Source organism: Lactuca serriola, chromosome 8, assembly GCF_051521515.1.
Source record: "Lactuca serriola cultivar US96UC23 chromosome 8, Lser_US96UC23_V15, whole genome shotgun sequence".
In the NCBI taxonomy this organism is placed as follows: Eukaryota; Viridiplantae; Streptophyta; class Magnoliopsida; order Asterales; family Asteraceae; genus Lactuca; species Lactuca serriola.
Genome location: NC_136415.1, coordinates 311,739,125 through 311,754,457, shown reverse-complemented (window position 1 = coordinate 311,754,457; position 15,333 = coordinate 311,739,125).

The following is a 15,333-nucleotide window of genomic DNA, read 5'->3' as shown; positions in this document are numbered from 1 at the left end:
TTGTCCTATATGTATCAAGATAAAAGGTTGCAAAAAAGCATGAAACCAGTTCAACCGGTAAGTCAACTAACCTTGGGAAAAAGTCTGCTAGATACTGTTCAACCTTTCTCTTACATACTTGTAACTAACAATCAAAGAAGATAATCTTGAGATCAGTCAACTATTTTTTAACAGCCACTGATTGCTAATTATACAGATACACTACAATTGTTATCTTAAAACAATTGTAAATAAACAAGTATAAATTAAATATCTGTCATAAGTAAAAAAACACAAACCACAATATAAAACAGGGGAACCAACATAAGTAGACTGAGCATCCAATTGATATTGTTACCCTTCCAAACAAAATTACCATAAAAAAGTTTTCAATGACTTTAGTAATAAAGAAACGAATATTTGAACATATAGCATAACAAAAAACGTCAAAAATTTCACAACAACATCAAAACTTCACAGCAAGTGAGAAAAAGCCGCATGAAAAATAAAAACACAACAATATCATATCAATTAGCAAAAATAAGAAATCAGAAGCCTATTCTAGTTTGATAAATTAGAGCGAACACCACTTCAATAATTAAATCATATGCAATATCATAACAAATAGCAAACATCAGATATCATAATTTAGAATTCAGAAGCAAATTCGTTTCAAAATAAATTAGAAATCAGAAGTCTGGAACAAAGAAAAAATAGGAACTGAAGAATTTTTAGGTCTAAAATATTGGTGTATACTTTGCTTTTCTAGGCAATTGGTTTTTCTGTAATGTAATATATATTTGCGGCTGTGTTTACGGCCAGGTGAGTGTTTACGGCCGTAAACCAGTTCACGGCCGTGGCCTATGTTCCCCATATACCTAAAAATAGATGTTAGGTGGGAGAGAGAGAGAGAGAAAGAGAGGGAGATAGATAGATAGATAGATAAATAGATATATATATATATATATATATATATATATATATATATATAGATAGATAGCTAGATAGATAGATAGATAGATAGATAGATAGATAGATAGATAGATAGATAGATATATATATAGAGAGAGAGAGAGAGAAAGGAGATTAAGTGTGTGGAAGTTATGTATGAATCTTGTATTTGGATCTACATTCTAATCAAATCATACAAGATTCATCATTTTCTTCTTCTACTTCTTCTTCATTAGATCTGGCATCATCCGTTTGATTGAGATTCCACACCATCAAATTTTTGGGTCTAAAATATTGGTTTATACTTTGCTTTTCTATGCAATTGGTTTTTCTGCAATGTAATATATATTTCCGGCTGTGTTCATGGCCAGGTGAGTGTTTACGGCCGTGAACCCATCTACACCCGATGCTCCCCATATACATATAAATAGATGTTAAGTGGGTGATGACTTCACAACTAGAGAGAGAGAGAGGGAGAGAGAGAGAGACAGAGGAGCTTAAGTGTGTGAAATCCAAGGTGTTTTAGAGATAGAAGAACTAGTGTGTGTACTATGTGTATGGAGCATCATTCTATTCCTTAAATACATCATAGATTTATCATCATCTTATTCATTAGATCTAGCATCATCCGTTTGATTGGGATTCCACACCATCAAACAAATCTGATTGATACACAAATAGATTTGGGACTTACAAGAAATCAGAAAGCAGAAGAAAAAAAAATCGAAAATGTCAGGTGTTTTGTTTGAATTGGATTTCACAGCTCAATATTCTATTTCAACAAAGAAGAAATTACCTTAATATGGAGGTAAGCAGCGGTAGGCGGAGGCTAAGATAGAAGTCAGTTATCAGGCAGCAGGCGGAGGTTGTTGGCCTATGACGATTACGAGAGGTGGAGCTGCAATGGGAGGCGACCAGAGGATAGAGGTCAAACTAAGACAACCATCGACGATGAAATTGGGAGATTTAGATTTAAGGGCGACGTTGAATTTTAAACTGAAGTTGAAGCAAGAAGTGGTGGATCGAATACATGGTTCTAATTTCTAATCCACACAAGCAAACCTTAAAAAATAGATTAAAAACTTAAGTTGGGAGGCGGATGAATTTTGTTTTCCCGTTCTACGAAAAAAGAGGCGGAAGAAGGTTTGGTTTCAATGTTTACAATTTGGGATTTATACGATCTCCTTTTTCTCCTTTTATTAAAAATTAAATTAAATATGTATAACTTTAATACAAACTTTGATATAGATTTAATATAACTACCAGGAATTACTAGCGTCGTTGGTGTTGAGTTGGATCAAGTTTTGTAAAGTACCAAATTGAATATAGTCGGCTCATCTTACAATTTCTATGTTATGATATGTGTCATGGGTTAATGTGGTAGTATGGTAATACCCATGGATGACATATGGGTCATGGGTCATGTGGTAGTTGCTTATAGTGTCATAGTATCACCCATGGATGACATTGATGGGTTTTGAGCATTCTAACAACCTTAAGGTGCACATACAACCCTAAATGCTTTGGATCTATGTTTTCTATAATTGTACATGCAATTTGATTTTCCAAAGCATTATCCTAACTAACATGCAAAACATGGGTATTTGTATAACAACACTAGTTAGTTGACATACCTTTTCTTGTAGCTTGTTTCCTTGGACCTTTAAGAGCCTTGCACCCCAAATTTGATGCCTCAAATGCTTCACACACCACCACCAACAATGGAGGACTCGAGAAAAGATTACTTGCACACAAAATCGGCTATGCTCTTCCAAAGATCACTAGATGCCGATTTTAGTAGCCTAGAGTCTTCTTATACAGTGTGGCTAGGATTAGGGTTACAACCATGTAAACCCTAATGTGAATGACTTTTCATCTTACTTAGGATCCACGGGTTAAAACTCTGTGGACTACCATATTGGTGTAGTCCATCCTAAATAACCATAAGCCCACACCATAAGAATGATTGATTTACCAAATCAATCCCTTATATTTAATTAGTCTCTTTTGATCACTAAATTAATTCTTGATCAATATTAATTAAATAATAATATGATTTAATATTAATATATTAGAACTTATAATATATTAACAAATCATAAATATCCTCTTATTAAAAGTCTAACTTTACAAATTGTTCTGGTGACATGCAACCCAAATGGACCATGCTACTCTCGGGTCAAGTACATACCGATTATAGTTATGGGCTTAGACACTAAATCCAACAATCTCCCACTTGGATAAGCCTAATAACTATAACTCCAAGTATGACTTAAAACATTGATTAGCAATCGTAGCTCTTAAAAGCCTCTGTCGAACTATGACGTGCCATTTTAGATAAGTGATCATATAATCCTTTGTTCTCAAGATATTAGCCAGAAAAATAAATGGAACAATGTCATATTTATTGTCCAACAATTTGTTTCTCGATTTCTGATTTGTTTGACATAGAACTTAATCGAACACATCAATTTAGTTCTGACCGGGCCCGACACATAAGTCAAAACAAAATCATCAAGGGGACCAAGATATCGCTTTTAATCCTCCAAGGACTAAAAGGAACAAATAAACTTCGACTCATATGCTTGTACTAACTACTTGTTAAATTGTACACAACATCACATTTTATACCATCAAGTTACTGATGCGGTTTCGTACTATCAATGTACAACCAACTCATAGTCAACAACACATATCTCTTGGTTTGAAGACATATATGTTATTATTGTCTCACAATCACTCGAGATAAATTCCTTGAAGTGATACAAGTGAGCGTGGGTTTAATCCAATACTCAGACCTTGTGAGCACTCATGAATGTTGTATCAATCCTTTGCTATGTTTAATACACTACAGACAATCTACAAGCCAAATTCATGACAGTCTTCCCTTAATACCTACTTCAAAAGTATGATCGACTGTGGACAGTTTGAATAACATAATTATTCTGGAAGTTAAAGCATGCAGAGTGAAACAATAGTAAATGATTGACACAAGATAGTAACATTACTTATAAATAAAAAACACCTTTTATTTAGTCATCAAATGTAAACTACATTTCAACTATTACAAGTTTCAAAACTATCTAATCATTAAAAATAATATCGTCTTTTAGAACGATGCGCCTCACATGCTGTAAGTGCTTAACCCTACTCAATCCCTTCGTGAGGGGATCTGCTGGGTTCTCCTCTAATGATACCCTCTTTGCTACGAGAAGTCCTTCTGCTATCTGATGTCTTATGAAGTGATATTTTCTGTCTCCGTATCGGTATCTGCCAGGATCCCTTGCCTCCTTGGCTAAGGCAACTACACTCTCACTGTCACAGAAAATCTCCATAGTCTCCTTTATAGCAGGTACAACTCAAAGGTCTCCGATGAAGTTCTTTAACTGTATTGCCTCCTTAACCACCTCGCTTGCTACTATATACTCTGATTTGCAAGTTGAATAACCTACTATCTCCTTCTTGGAAAATTTTCCAAGTTATTACTCCTCCACTCAGGGTAAATACCCAGCCTGACTGAGAGCAGAAATTACCTCTATCGGTTTGAAAGGTGGCGTCACTATACCCCACCTGTAACGACCAAATTTTGCAACCAAAATTTTAAATTTTAAATTCATAAAACACATGTCACATCATTAATTCTCAAAAGTCAAATCACAAGTTCAAAAACAATCATTCAAATCCAAGATCATATCTCCATCTCGATGCAGGTGTACAACCATGCCAATGCCTTCCTACGATCCTATGAAGTACCTGAAACACATAACACGTAACACGGTAAGCATAAATGCTTAGTTAGTTCCCCAACATACCACATACACATATTAGCGTCTCGAGGCTATAGCATTGTATGACCTTCCGGTCGATGTATCTCAGTGGGACCTTCCGGTCCCACACCTCTGGTAGACCTTCGGGTCCTATCATGACTTGCCTTCCGGCCCCAACTCATTTTTCCTTCCAACCCAATTCATACGTCATATACATATCGCAATAAATGTATCACATAAGTCACGTAACTGATATAAATACGTAAGACTTTCCGGTCACACATAGTTACCATTCCAGGTAAAGTATAGTGAGAAACTCACCTCGCAGCTAGAAGAATACAGTCATTCTCTTGGAATCCTGAACTAGCGTCAGCCTAACATATTTAGACAAACATCACAATCATTATCCATCCTTTTACACATAAAACACTATCGTTCTCTTTCTATCTCTCGGAATGGGTAAAAGACCATTTTAGCACTCCGTGGTCTCAAGTATCCCTTATTGACCCATTAACTAATCAACTGAAGTCATCAAAATTCAATTTGTTCAGGTCAACCTAATTTGCCGAGTCTAGTCACATTTCCTCGAGTCTCGCCCTAGGGTCCACTCAGCTCGTCGAGTTGCCCCTCAACCCGATGAGTTTATACTGAGTCAAAAATATCAGGTCAAACCCCCTACGACTCGTCGATTCATCTTACAGACTCGGCGAATAAACCCCACGAAATTCTCATTCAACCTTCTGAGGTCAGATCTGTGACTCTACCTTATAGATCTAAGCTTCTAGAACCCAATAGTCACGTAAAGGTCCGATTTTTACGTCCATGAATCGTAGATCTAGCTCTATTTGACAAAATAACTATCATAATGGTGTTCTAGACCCAATATTCTTGTGTGACCGCATAAAGCTTGAATTATGGGACTCTCTGGACCTCTCAAGGTCCAGATCTGAAGTATAGGACTCAAGGGGGCTTCATATACATCATAACTTCAACTAAAAGAGGGTAAAGAAACCCTAATTCATGAGATCTATCAATAATACAAAAATAAGTATCGATTTATAACTTAAACAGCAGCCTAGAATGGAATGGAAGTAAATCTGAAACCCTCTAGCCAAAATAGCTTGCAAAATCTCCTTCTTCCTTGTAAGAATGCACCAAGATGATGACAATTAGCTTTCTCTCTTTCTTTCTATGCTCTCAGGATCGATTAGGGTCTATCAAAGGGGAGTGTGGCCGCAAATGAAGGACATAAGCTCCTTTAAATAGGCCACATGCCCGGGATATTAGGGTTTTCATCAGCAGCGCTGACTTGACGAGTCAGCTGTCACACCCCAAAACCATGAACGGCGGAAACGTTTTGGGGCGGAGGACGTCATGTACAATATCACAACAATGAAAAGTAGTAAACAAGCAACAACATCATCCATTGCATTAATAATATAATTTTAATACAAGTGTGTTTTGTCAAATTATAATAGACACTAAAGAATAAATCAAAATGAAAGATGCGTCTTGAACGAGCACCATCTTCCCTGAACCTTGCATCGGTACCTGTCTATGGTTGACCAGAGGATACAAGTTATTTTGAAAGCGAGTATCAGCTATAAAGCTGGTGAGATCATAAGTATTTTAGTGTCTTAATTTGTATGTAAGTATTTATATATATGTGAAATGTAAGTATTGAAAATGTTTTGTATGATCATAGGAAGCCCTATATTTCCTACTAATCGTATCCTTCTACCAAGGCATCTAGTATTTGTGTTTGTGGCTCTTGTAAGAGTGTGTATTTTCCCAAATCTGACTATCATTAAACAAAAATATAGTTTCTACATTACCGTGCGTCGTGTGAATGTTCACGAAGTGAATGTAATGGGAAAATGAAATAGTACTATGGTGTAGTGTGGAACTACAACCGCACTAATTACCTTAAGTCTAGGGTAATCTCATAAGTACTGTAGTATTTGTAAAAAGTGACTACCTCTGTACTCCTATTGCCTTATTTGAGGGATAAGGCCTAATGTGATGGCTAGATCCCAGGCTAAACGCTCCACTATCAAAGGGATTTTGGGACCTTTACACGACGCGTGCCTGTATGCAAGTCGTGAACATCCACATTACTATGATCATGTATACCCGATATAACTACCACAATGCGTTGTGATTCATCGGTATAGTTAGATCCTGAACCTGTTCTATGCTATAGGACCTACTGATGTCTGTCCTATCAAAGTATATGTAACCGCATTCATGTAAACATATATATGTAAACATACTCATGTATGCGTAATCATGTAAAACATATCAATGTAATAGTATAGTAATGTACTGTAATGTTCTGTGTGTGCTAGTTGTAACGTGTGTTCTCTCTCTATCTAGCATGTATAGCAATGTACTGTGTGTACTAGCTGTAATGTATGTTCTCTCTATCTAGCAGGTATTGACTCATGAATGAAATGAATCATTGTATGATATCGCGTTCTAGTAATAGTCCTAGTATCTTCCTAAACTACCCATACGGTAGCTTACTAATAATGTAACTGGTACGTATGAACATGGATGTGTACCCTTGCTCACGGTATTGAACTGAATTGGAAGAACCTTTATGACTATATAAGTACACATGATATATAACTAATATTTAAACGACCTTCGGACGGATACCCGATATCCCACCAGACAACATCTCAAGCGCGAAAAGGAAATAGGGTGAATAGCCTTCCTAAGTTCTTTAAACATTTCTTATATAACCATACATATATAGGCATGCAATTGACAATATAAAAGTATAAAATAAGTTTTGTAAAACCTTTTGAACAGGATTACTATCTAAGAAAAGATTGACTTGATGTCAATCTATAAAACGGGTCGGAAGTATTTATCTAACAAAATAGTTGTAAATACAAAGAAACATTTTTTTGAAACATAATTGTAAATGAGTTTGAAATGAAAGATACAGTGTATAATGAACAATTAAATCAGGATTTTTAAACATATAAAAAAATATATGAAAATCCTTTGAATAACAACTGTTTGGTAAAACAGCTAATGTGTAGCAAATCATTTAAATGCTACGTATTAATCACATGTGATTGATATAATAACTAGCATCATTCTACTCGTATCCCCCCATAAAACATTTAAAGACATTTAAATCATTGATTAAGGGGTATGAACTCACCTGTTGTGGGTGATACGGATGAACTGAAGAGGTAGGACTGCTAGGTGTCAAGTGAAGTCTTCAACACACTCTATGATCCTAGTTAACATATAATATCACATATATGTAACAAATTAGTCTAAAAACAACTAATAAACAAGTCAAGACACCCTAGGACATGCTAAACACCTTTATCAAGTGTTATTAGCCTCTAGGATTGCATCTAAGTGTTTGTAGGGGAAGCTATTGTGTGTAGGGCTCAAGGAAAACTCCACCATGAAGTTCACGGCCCTAATGACACTACCAAATGAGTTTACGGTCGTAAACTCATGAGTTTACGACCGTAAGCTCATACTTAGGTGACCATGTTGTGTTTGATGCTCTACAAGACTCTAAGAAGCATTTCTACTTAATGGCTTGGTCTATGGAAGAGTTTGCGGCATTATATAACTCCTTTTAGGAGTTTACGACCCTAGGACCAAATCCCATGGAGATTACGGCCGTAATCCCCCTTGGATGGGTGTTCTTGGTGTTTTCAAGTCCCTAAATCAACTAGGAACTAAACTATGCTAGTGTACAAGGCTTTAGAAGAGTTTATAGAACCATTTGGCACTATTGTTTGGAGTTCACGGCCCTGGAACTTCTTGGGCTGTGAACATATTACTCTTGGTGTTCTAAAGGTGTTTGCTAGTCCTAAACACATTATGGTACATGTCTAAACTAGTCTCTTGGCTTAAGGAAGGCTTTTAGGGTGTTTTGGCACCTTAAAATGGAGTTCATGGCCCAAGAACATCCTTGGCCGTGAACTCACTTCTAGTCTTTGTTTCTAAATTAATTTGTGGTCTAAACATGTCATGGTAGCTCTAGGTTGAGTTCCAAGGCTTTGAGGGGCATTGGGCACACTTTGGCCCTTTTATAAGAGTTTACTCCCCAAGGTGTTCTTGGGCGGTAAACTCTCAGATCTTTGTGTTTTCCTATGATTTCTAGTGTATTAAGCATATAAGAAGCTTTAAAACAACACTAGATAGAAGTACTCACTTTCCGGAACGAAAGTCCAAAGATCCTTGAGAAAGAATTCGGCTTTTCTCTAGTTGGAAATGTAACTAATGAATAAATATGTTTCAGAATTCTATATATAGTCCTGGGATTTTTGGCAGAAAATATTTTATTCATGAAATCAACTCTAATATCATAGAGTTTTGGAAAACAGTGTTGCACAAAACCCTAGTGCATCCACTCTCCTGATATCACCTTAAGTGTAAATCCTGAAAAATTGTCAAACTTATACCCAAAAGTTTGGAACTTCACTGTAACTGTTCTAACTTCTATTGACTTTATATGGTTTGTACAGAATAGAAATTTCGGGTTATCACATCATCCCCCTGTTAAAGGGAATTTCATCCCGAAATTAGAATTTAGGCAAGGAAGTAGGTACGAATGATCGAGTCATGAGGTGGAAACTTCCTAATCGATTGGTTCTCGCGCTCCTAAGTGAAATCGGGTCCTCGGTTGGTATCCCAACGAACCTTCACTAACTGGTGACTACGTTGCTTCGTCCGCTTGACCTCTCGATCGAGGGTCACTACGGTTCTAATACGAATGCGAGGATCTCGACGCGTGGACTTACAAGAGTCCTAATAGAAAGTTACGGTTTCACGATCGAGACGCGAAGAGTAAATCTACTTTACTGAGTTCACGGAGTAGGTCTAGTTTGTGCGAGGTACAGGACCGATTCTGGTAAGAATCTCGGAGGTCCTGACTATCTTGGATTTAGCTTTTCACGCGATGCGAAGCGTATTAAGCCATTCCCAGAGTGAGACTTCCTAAAGAATTTGGTCTCTCACTTGGAATTCCAAAGTTTCCTTCTCTTGCTTAACTTCCTAGTCAAGGGCCACCCCTTGCTAAGTGAAAGTCGTATGGTTTTCTGTGATTTGCAAGGAGTTCTAGATGAACTATGACAGTAGGTATGTAAGACCTAGAATTTGGCGAATTTATGTCGGCGTCTTCGGTGCCGACCAATTCCCAACAGTTTTGGATAAATTGCCAGAGTACTCAAGAATTTCCACATCACCAATAGTGTGTCTTAGGAAATTTTGACTCTTCAATTCCAAAACTCGTGTTCAGAGAACTTTGCAAAAAGTATCTCCGAGGGTAATGTTTCCACGGGTTCCTTCTTACTACGAGGGTAGATAAGTAAGTCATCACATGGAGAAATGACGAACTGATCCAAGTAAGAAAGATGGACCCTATTCATTAAACTCATGAATACTATGGGCATATTGGTCCTATCCGAGGGGTATCACTACGGACTCGAAGTGTCCGCATTGAGTTCGGAAGGTAGTGTCTCGGACATCCTTTCCTAACACTCAGACTGGTGATATTCGGATCTCAGGTCCATTCCTGAAAGTAATTCTTTCCTTGTGTTTGCTCAACCAATTCATCTATGTGATGCAGAGATACCGATTTCTAATGGAAATCTTGACCGAGTCCTCGATAGCCGAGGGACATACGATGCAATCCGTCAATCTCTGGAAGAATAAGACCGGGGTTCTCCAGGGTGAGAAGCCTAGTCTTCTAATTCTATTTCTATGTAGTACGCTAAGTTGTCTGGGCTGTTCTTGTATCTCCGAAGGTGTTTAGACTGTAGGGCGATCTGTTTACAGGAGTCATACTAGATTCTAAGTTTGTTCACATGACGATGCAATACTCGTAGTCCTGGGGCAGTCTCCGTCCTGAAGTTCATATTAGAATTCATACTGGGTTCAACGATCAGAATATCGTGTATACGAGTCCTATATAATTAAGATTGAAAAGGTAGTCGAATAACTGATTCTTCTTTAAGCTCATATCCCATCAAGGAAAAAGAAGTTAAAGTGGAATCATCAATTCTAAACCTGTAGAACCTTGATTATATATCACCCTATGTATACATTCATCAGCGACAAGTCAACCGTATGGATCTTTGGATTTGAACTTTACGTACTGTACGAGTGGTACTTCGGGAATTTTTTGGAAAGAAAAGAACGATGAGGTACTCTATGTGATAAGTTATTAATTAACTTGATGATCGATTAGATCTATGTAACAGGTAAGCGATGAATATATAAACAGTAAATAACCCATGTATGAATCAAGATGTGTCGAATGATAAGATTACTTAATCCTCAGCAGAGCTCGACTAAGAACTTCCGCTATAGAGGATTCTAGGGTTACAAAAGATAAGAACTTGTACGCTATCAAGTCTCTATCAATCTTACGTTAAGAATGCATGCAAGCATCTATATATAATAAACCCTAAACAAAACTCACGGATGGACAGGCCCATACCGGAGATACATATTAGACTAACTAACGAGCCCAATAAACGCAACACAAAATGCGACCCAACAATCTCCCCCTTTGCGTCAAATTGGAGCGAGACTACTTCTTCTTCTTGCTTGGGCCAGCAACGGGAGCCTTCTTTACGGTATCAAACAGACGTGTGATAAGAGAAAGGATAGTCTGTCTGAACCGAATGTACCATTGAATCATATCATCAAAGTACTTGATATCATCCGCTGTGTTCTGCTTGCATCGATGGATGATCCCTAAAACGTGTTCCAAACATGCAGTGGTATAGAGATGTTTGTCTGCCAAGGCAAAAAGACATTTCTGTCCTTCGTTCCTGGTAAACATGACAGAGTTTCTCTTCGGGTCAAGCTTCCCCATCTGCATCATGTTGAGATCACTGGCAGAGCCAACAGGAGATATGGTAGGTTTCGTCTTAAACACGCTCGCAATCTCTTGATCCATCAAAGCAACTTCCATGATGTAGCATACAAGCATCCTCTTAAAATGGTCGATGATTGATCCGTATTCAGCTTCGTTTGTCAGAAGGATGTTGTGAAAGATAATCCAATCATGGGGATTAAGGTTGGGAAGATCTGCAAGTGAGATGGTATGTTCGGTCTTGGCAGATCCCCGAAGTACCTTGAAGCGAACACTGGTGAAGTTACCTTCCCTATACGGCTTCAGGACCCGAACATTGACGATTTTCTGAGCGCTCCAAGTCTGTTATTGGGGTTGAGCAGCCTTCAGATAAAAATTGATTAAGTCCCGATCAACCTGTGGATGAGGATGAGGGAACTCTGCAATGTTGTCAAAGGCATGGTGAAGTTACCTTCCCTATACGGCTTCAGGACCTAAACATTGACGATTTTTTGAGCGCTCCAAGTCTGTTATTGGGGTTGAGCAGCCTTCAGATAAAAATTGATTAAGTCCCGATCAACCTGTGGATGAGGATGAGGGAACTCTGCAATGTTGTCAAAGGCATGAAAAACAAACGCCTTTCGGGTCAGTGGCATGTCGAACTGTGAGTCGACAATATTGGAACGATCTAAAGAGACCACAGGTTCCAGCCATAAGATACTTGGTGTGTCAATGGCTTCCTTAATCAGCCTCTTAAGAGTACAGGAAGGAAAAAGAGTTTTCCTGCTCTCAAGGAGGTCGTCGACTTCTTTCTGTTTCCTTTCGGCTTCTTCAGCCTCTCTAGCCACACGAGCACTGATGTTAGCCTCATTGTTTCGACTTTGCCGCTTCAGAATGTCGGCAATTGTCTCTTTATCATCATCTTCACTCTCCTCAGCAATGTTTTTTCCTTTGTCTTTTACACCAGAACCGGAGGCTTGGCCTACTGGAGGAGGTTCGGTTGTGTGAGTTGCTGAAGTAGGAGGTGGTTGAGACACTTGTTCTTTTTCTCCCCCTTGTTTCAGAATGGGCACGAAATCAAGGAGCCCTTCGATTTTGCTTAGTAGAGCGAGGGCGGGAGCGAGCTCCTCTGCAAGGGTACGGCGTACTAAATAATTGATGATGGGGTCATGTGCTTCAAGGATGTTAGACATAGCAGAGTGGACATCCGAAACACACAATTTAACCACCTCTCTTTCAGATCGAAGAGAGTCAATCTCCTGTTGACAGTTGGAGAGTTGAGTACTCTTGACCTTCAGAGCGGTAGTCTTCCTTGCGAGAGCATCCATGAGAGAGTTCTCGGCAGCTAAGTCTTCTTGAAGCTTGGAGAGACGCTCCTCAATGGTGGTTCTGAAAGCTGAGTTATCGTCCGAAATAGACTCTCCGAGAGAGGCGAACGACTTCAGCTCAGAAGCGACTGATGTATCCAACTGGTTGATAATGGGTTCCAGCGTAGTGATGGTGGCTTCAGCACTTTCCTGTAAAGATTTCAACAGGGAAGAGGCATCAGTAAATAGTTTATCGACTTTTTCGGTCGCAGCCTGACAGGCTTTGGTTGAGGCATCGATGGCGGCAGTGGCGGAATCAAGGGAAACTTGATGAGCTTTGGAAAAAGCCTCAACAATTTTCTTAATTGCAGCTTCAGATATGGATGACTGAGAAGTAGAAGAGGAGGCGATGAGCGAGTCGATTTTGTCATGTAGCTCCTTGAGATGCCTTCGGGTGACAGGAGCGTCGTCATCGTCATCACTCTGTACTTGAAACGGACTTTAATAGACCGAGTCAAAAGTCATATTTTCCCCGCCAAGGAGTGGTTCTTCATCCTCTGATGCGTGAGCAGGAGAAGATGGTGGTGGTGAAGCTGGTGGTTCGATGGTAAAGGTAAGTTCGGGTTGGGTGGTGTGTTTGGTAGTTGGTGCGGGTTTGGGTGTTAGGGTAGATTTTGGTGCGTCAGTATGAACCCCCGTATCAGATACGTTGGTTCTAAAATCTGCAGTGGTGGTGGTTGTTGCTTCGGTAAAGATTGGTGGTGGTATTGGGATAGAAGTAGGTGGTATTTGAGTGGTGGAAGTTATGGGGGAATAGAGAAAGGTATTGTGACCGGTGGAGAGGAGAAAGGAGAAGGAGAAACATGAACTTTAGGGGTTGGAGATTGTGGTGGAGTGTTGCCACGTTGAGATCCATCCAAATCAGAACCTTCGTCCTCAGATTCGCTTAAGGATGAAGCGATAATCAACTTTCGTCGAGGTTGGCTTTTTCTCTTCTTCTGCGGTGGAGATTGAGCAACTCTGGTAGTTTTCCTCTTCTTGGGAGATGGGCCTTTCGCCCCCTTTGCCACCTGTTTTCCCTTGTCAGCCTTCTTGCCTCTAGCAACATGCTTGTCAACATCATGGATTGATTTCAGCATCTCTGGAGTAAGATCCCTCGGACTAGAACGTCTGAACTTCTTATATGTTTGAATGATCCGGCTGTCAGCCGGAACATCACCATACATCGTTTCCGGGATAAACCCATTGAATGGAAACATAGAAGCATCCGACATAATGATCTTCGTGGTATGGAAAGTACCAATCGAAGACATTGGAGCACCAGCGACAATGGGGACGTGGTACTTCTCCATCACCCATTTCGTGACAATAGTCCAGAACCGGGCATATGAGATCTCTGAGTGCCGGGAGATCGAAGAAAGACTCTGGATAAGTTGTTGCCACAGGACTGACCCGTAGTCCATGTTGATGCCATTGTAGATCCCCTACATGATGGAGAGAAATAAATGACTTGCCCCATCGGATACAATACTTCGTTTAGATAAGCCCTTGAAAAGAACAGTGAACATTCCATTCCACTGTGGAGGTAGGCACGACTTCTTGAATTTCGTCACCGTAGTAAGCACCTCAGTGTACCCCATGTTGTAGAACATGTTGAACAGATGACGCCTGGTGCTCAAAGACATCGAAGGAAATCCTGTCAACGACCTTGTCGTAGTGTGCTGTGGCAAAGATTTGAGACAGGAACTCCATTGGAACAGCTTCAGCCCTGGTAAGAGCAGGAGCGATGGAGGAGAACTTCAAGCATTCGATGATAGGAAACATGAACGCATCGTACACCTGAGGAGTGAGATCGATGATCAAACTCTGCTGTGGGCGAATGGGCAGGATGTGAGACGTTGCGTGAACTGAGGAAGAATCTGCCATTGCTGTGAAGAAAGTGGGAGAGATGATGAGCAGTGAAGGTTGAAGGATTTCTTGCTCTCTAGAATTATAGGCGCAGTAAAGAGGTAAATGGAGTATCACGTTGCCTTTTATACTGTGGGTAAAGGAGAGAGAAAAATCTTCCCAAATCTTCGATTGAAAAACGAAGGGTTTTTCGGAGGTGACTGACGCGTGACAGTTGGCGTAGCCGATGATCACGCATGAGAGAGAATGTCAGGCCCTAATTACACGCCTTCCCATCAGACGCCGTTTGGATATGAAACGGTTCCTATTCGCACGCGGTTCCCTGTTGCGCCGTTTGAAAGCAAATTGATTGGACTCCCGCCGTTTGAAATCATTTCGTCATCTTATCCCTTTAGAATGAAACTGCATCTTTAAAATTAAATCGCCACGTGGATCAATATTAACCACAACTTTTGATAACAGCCAACCCAATTAAAATTCCTTAGAATTAATGAAACCGGAATTTTGGAAAATCAAAAAGATTTTCGTGCTGAGTGTGTAAAAGAAAAAGAAATAAAGCAACACTTTTGAGGGATTA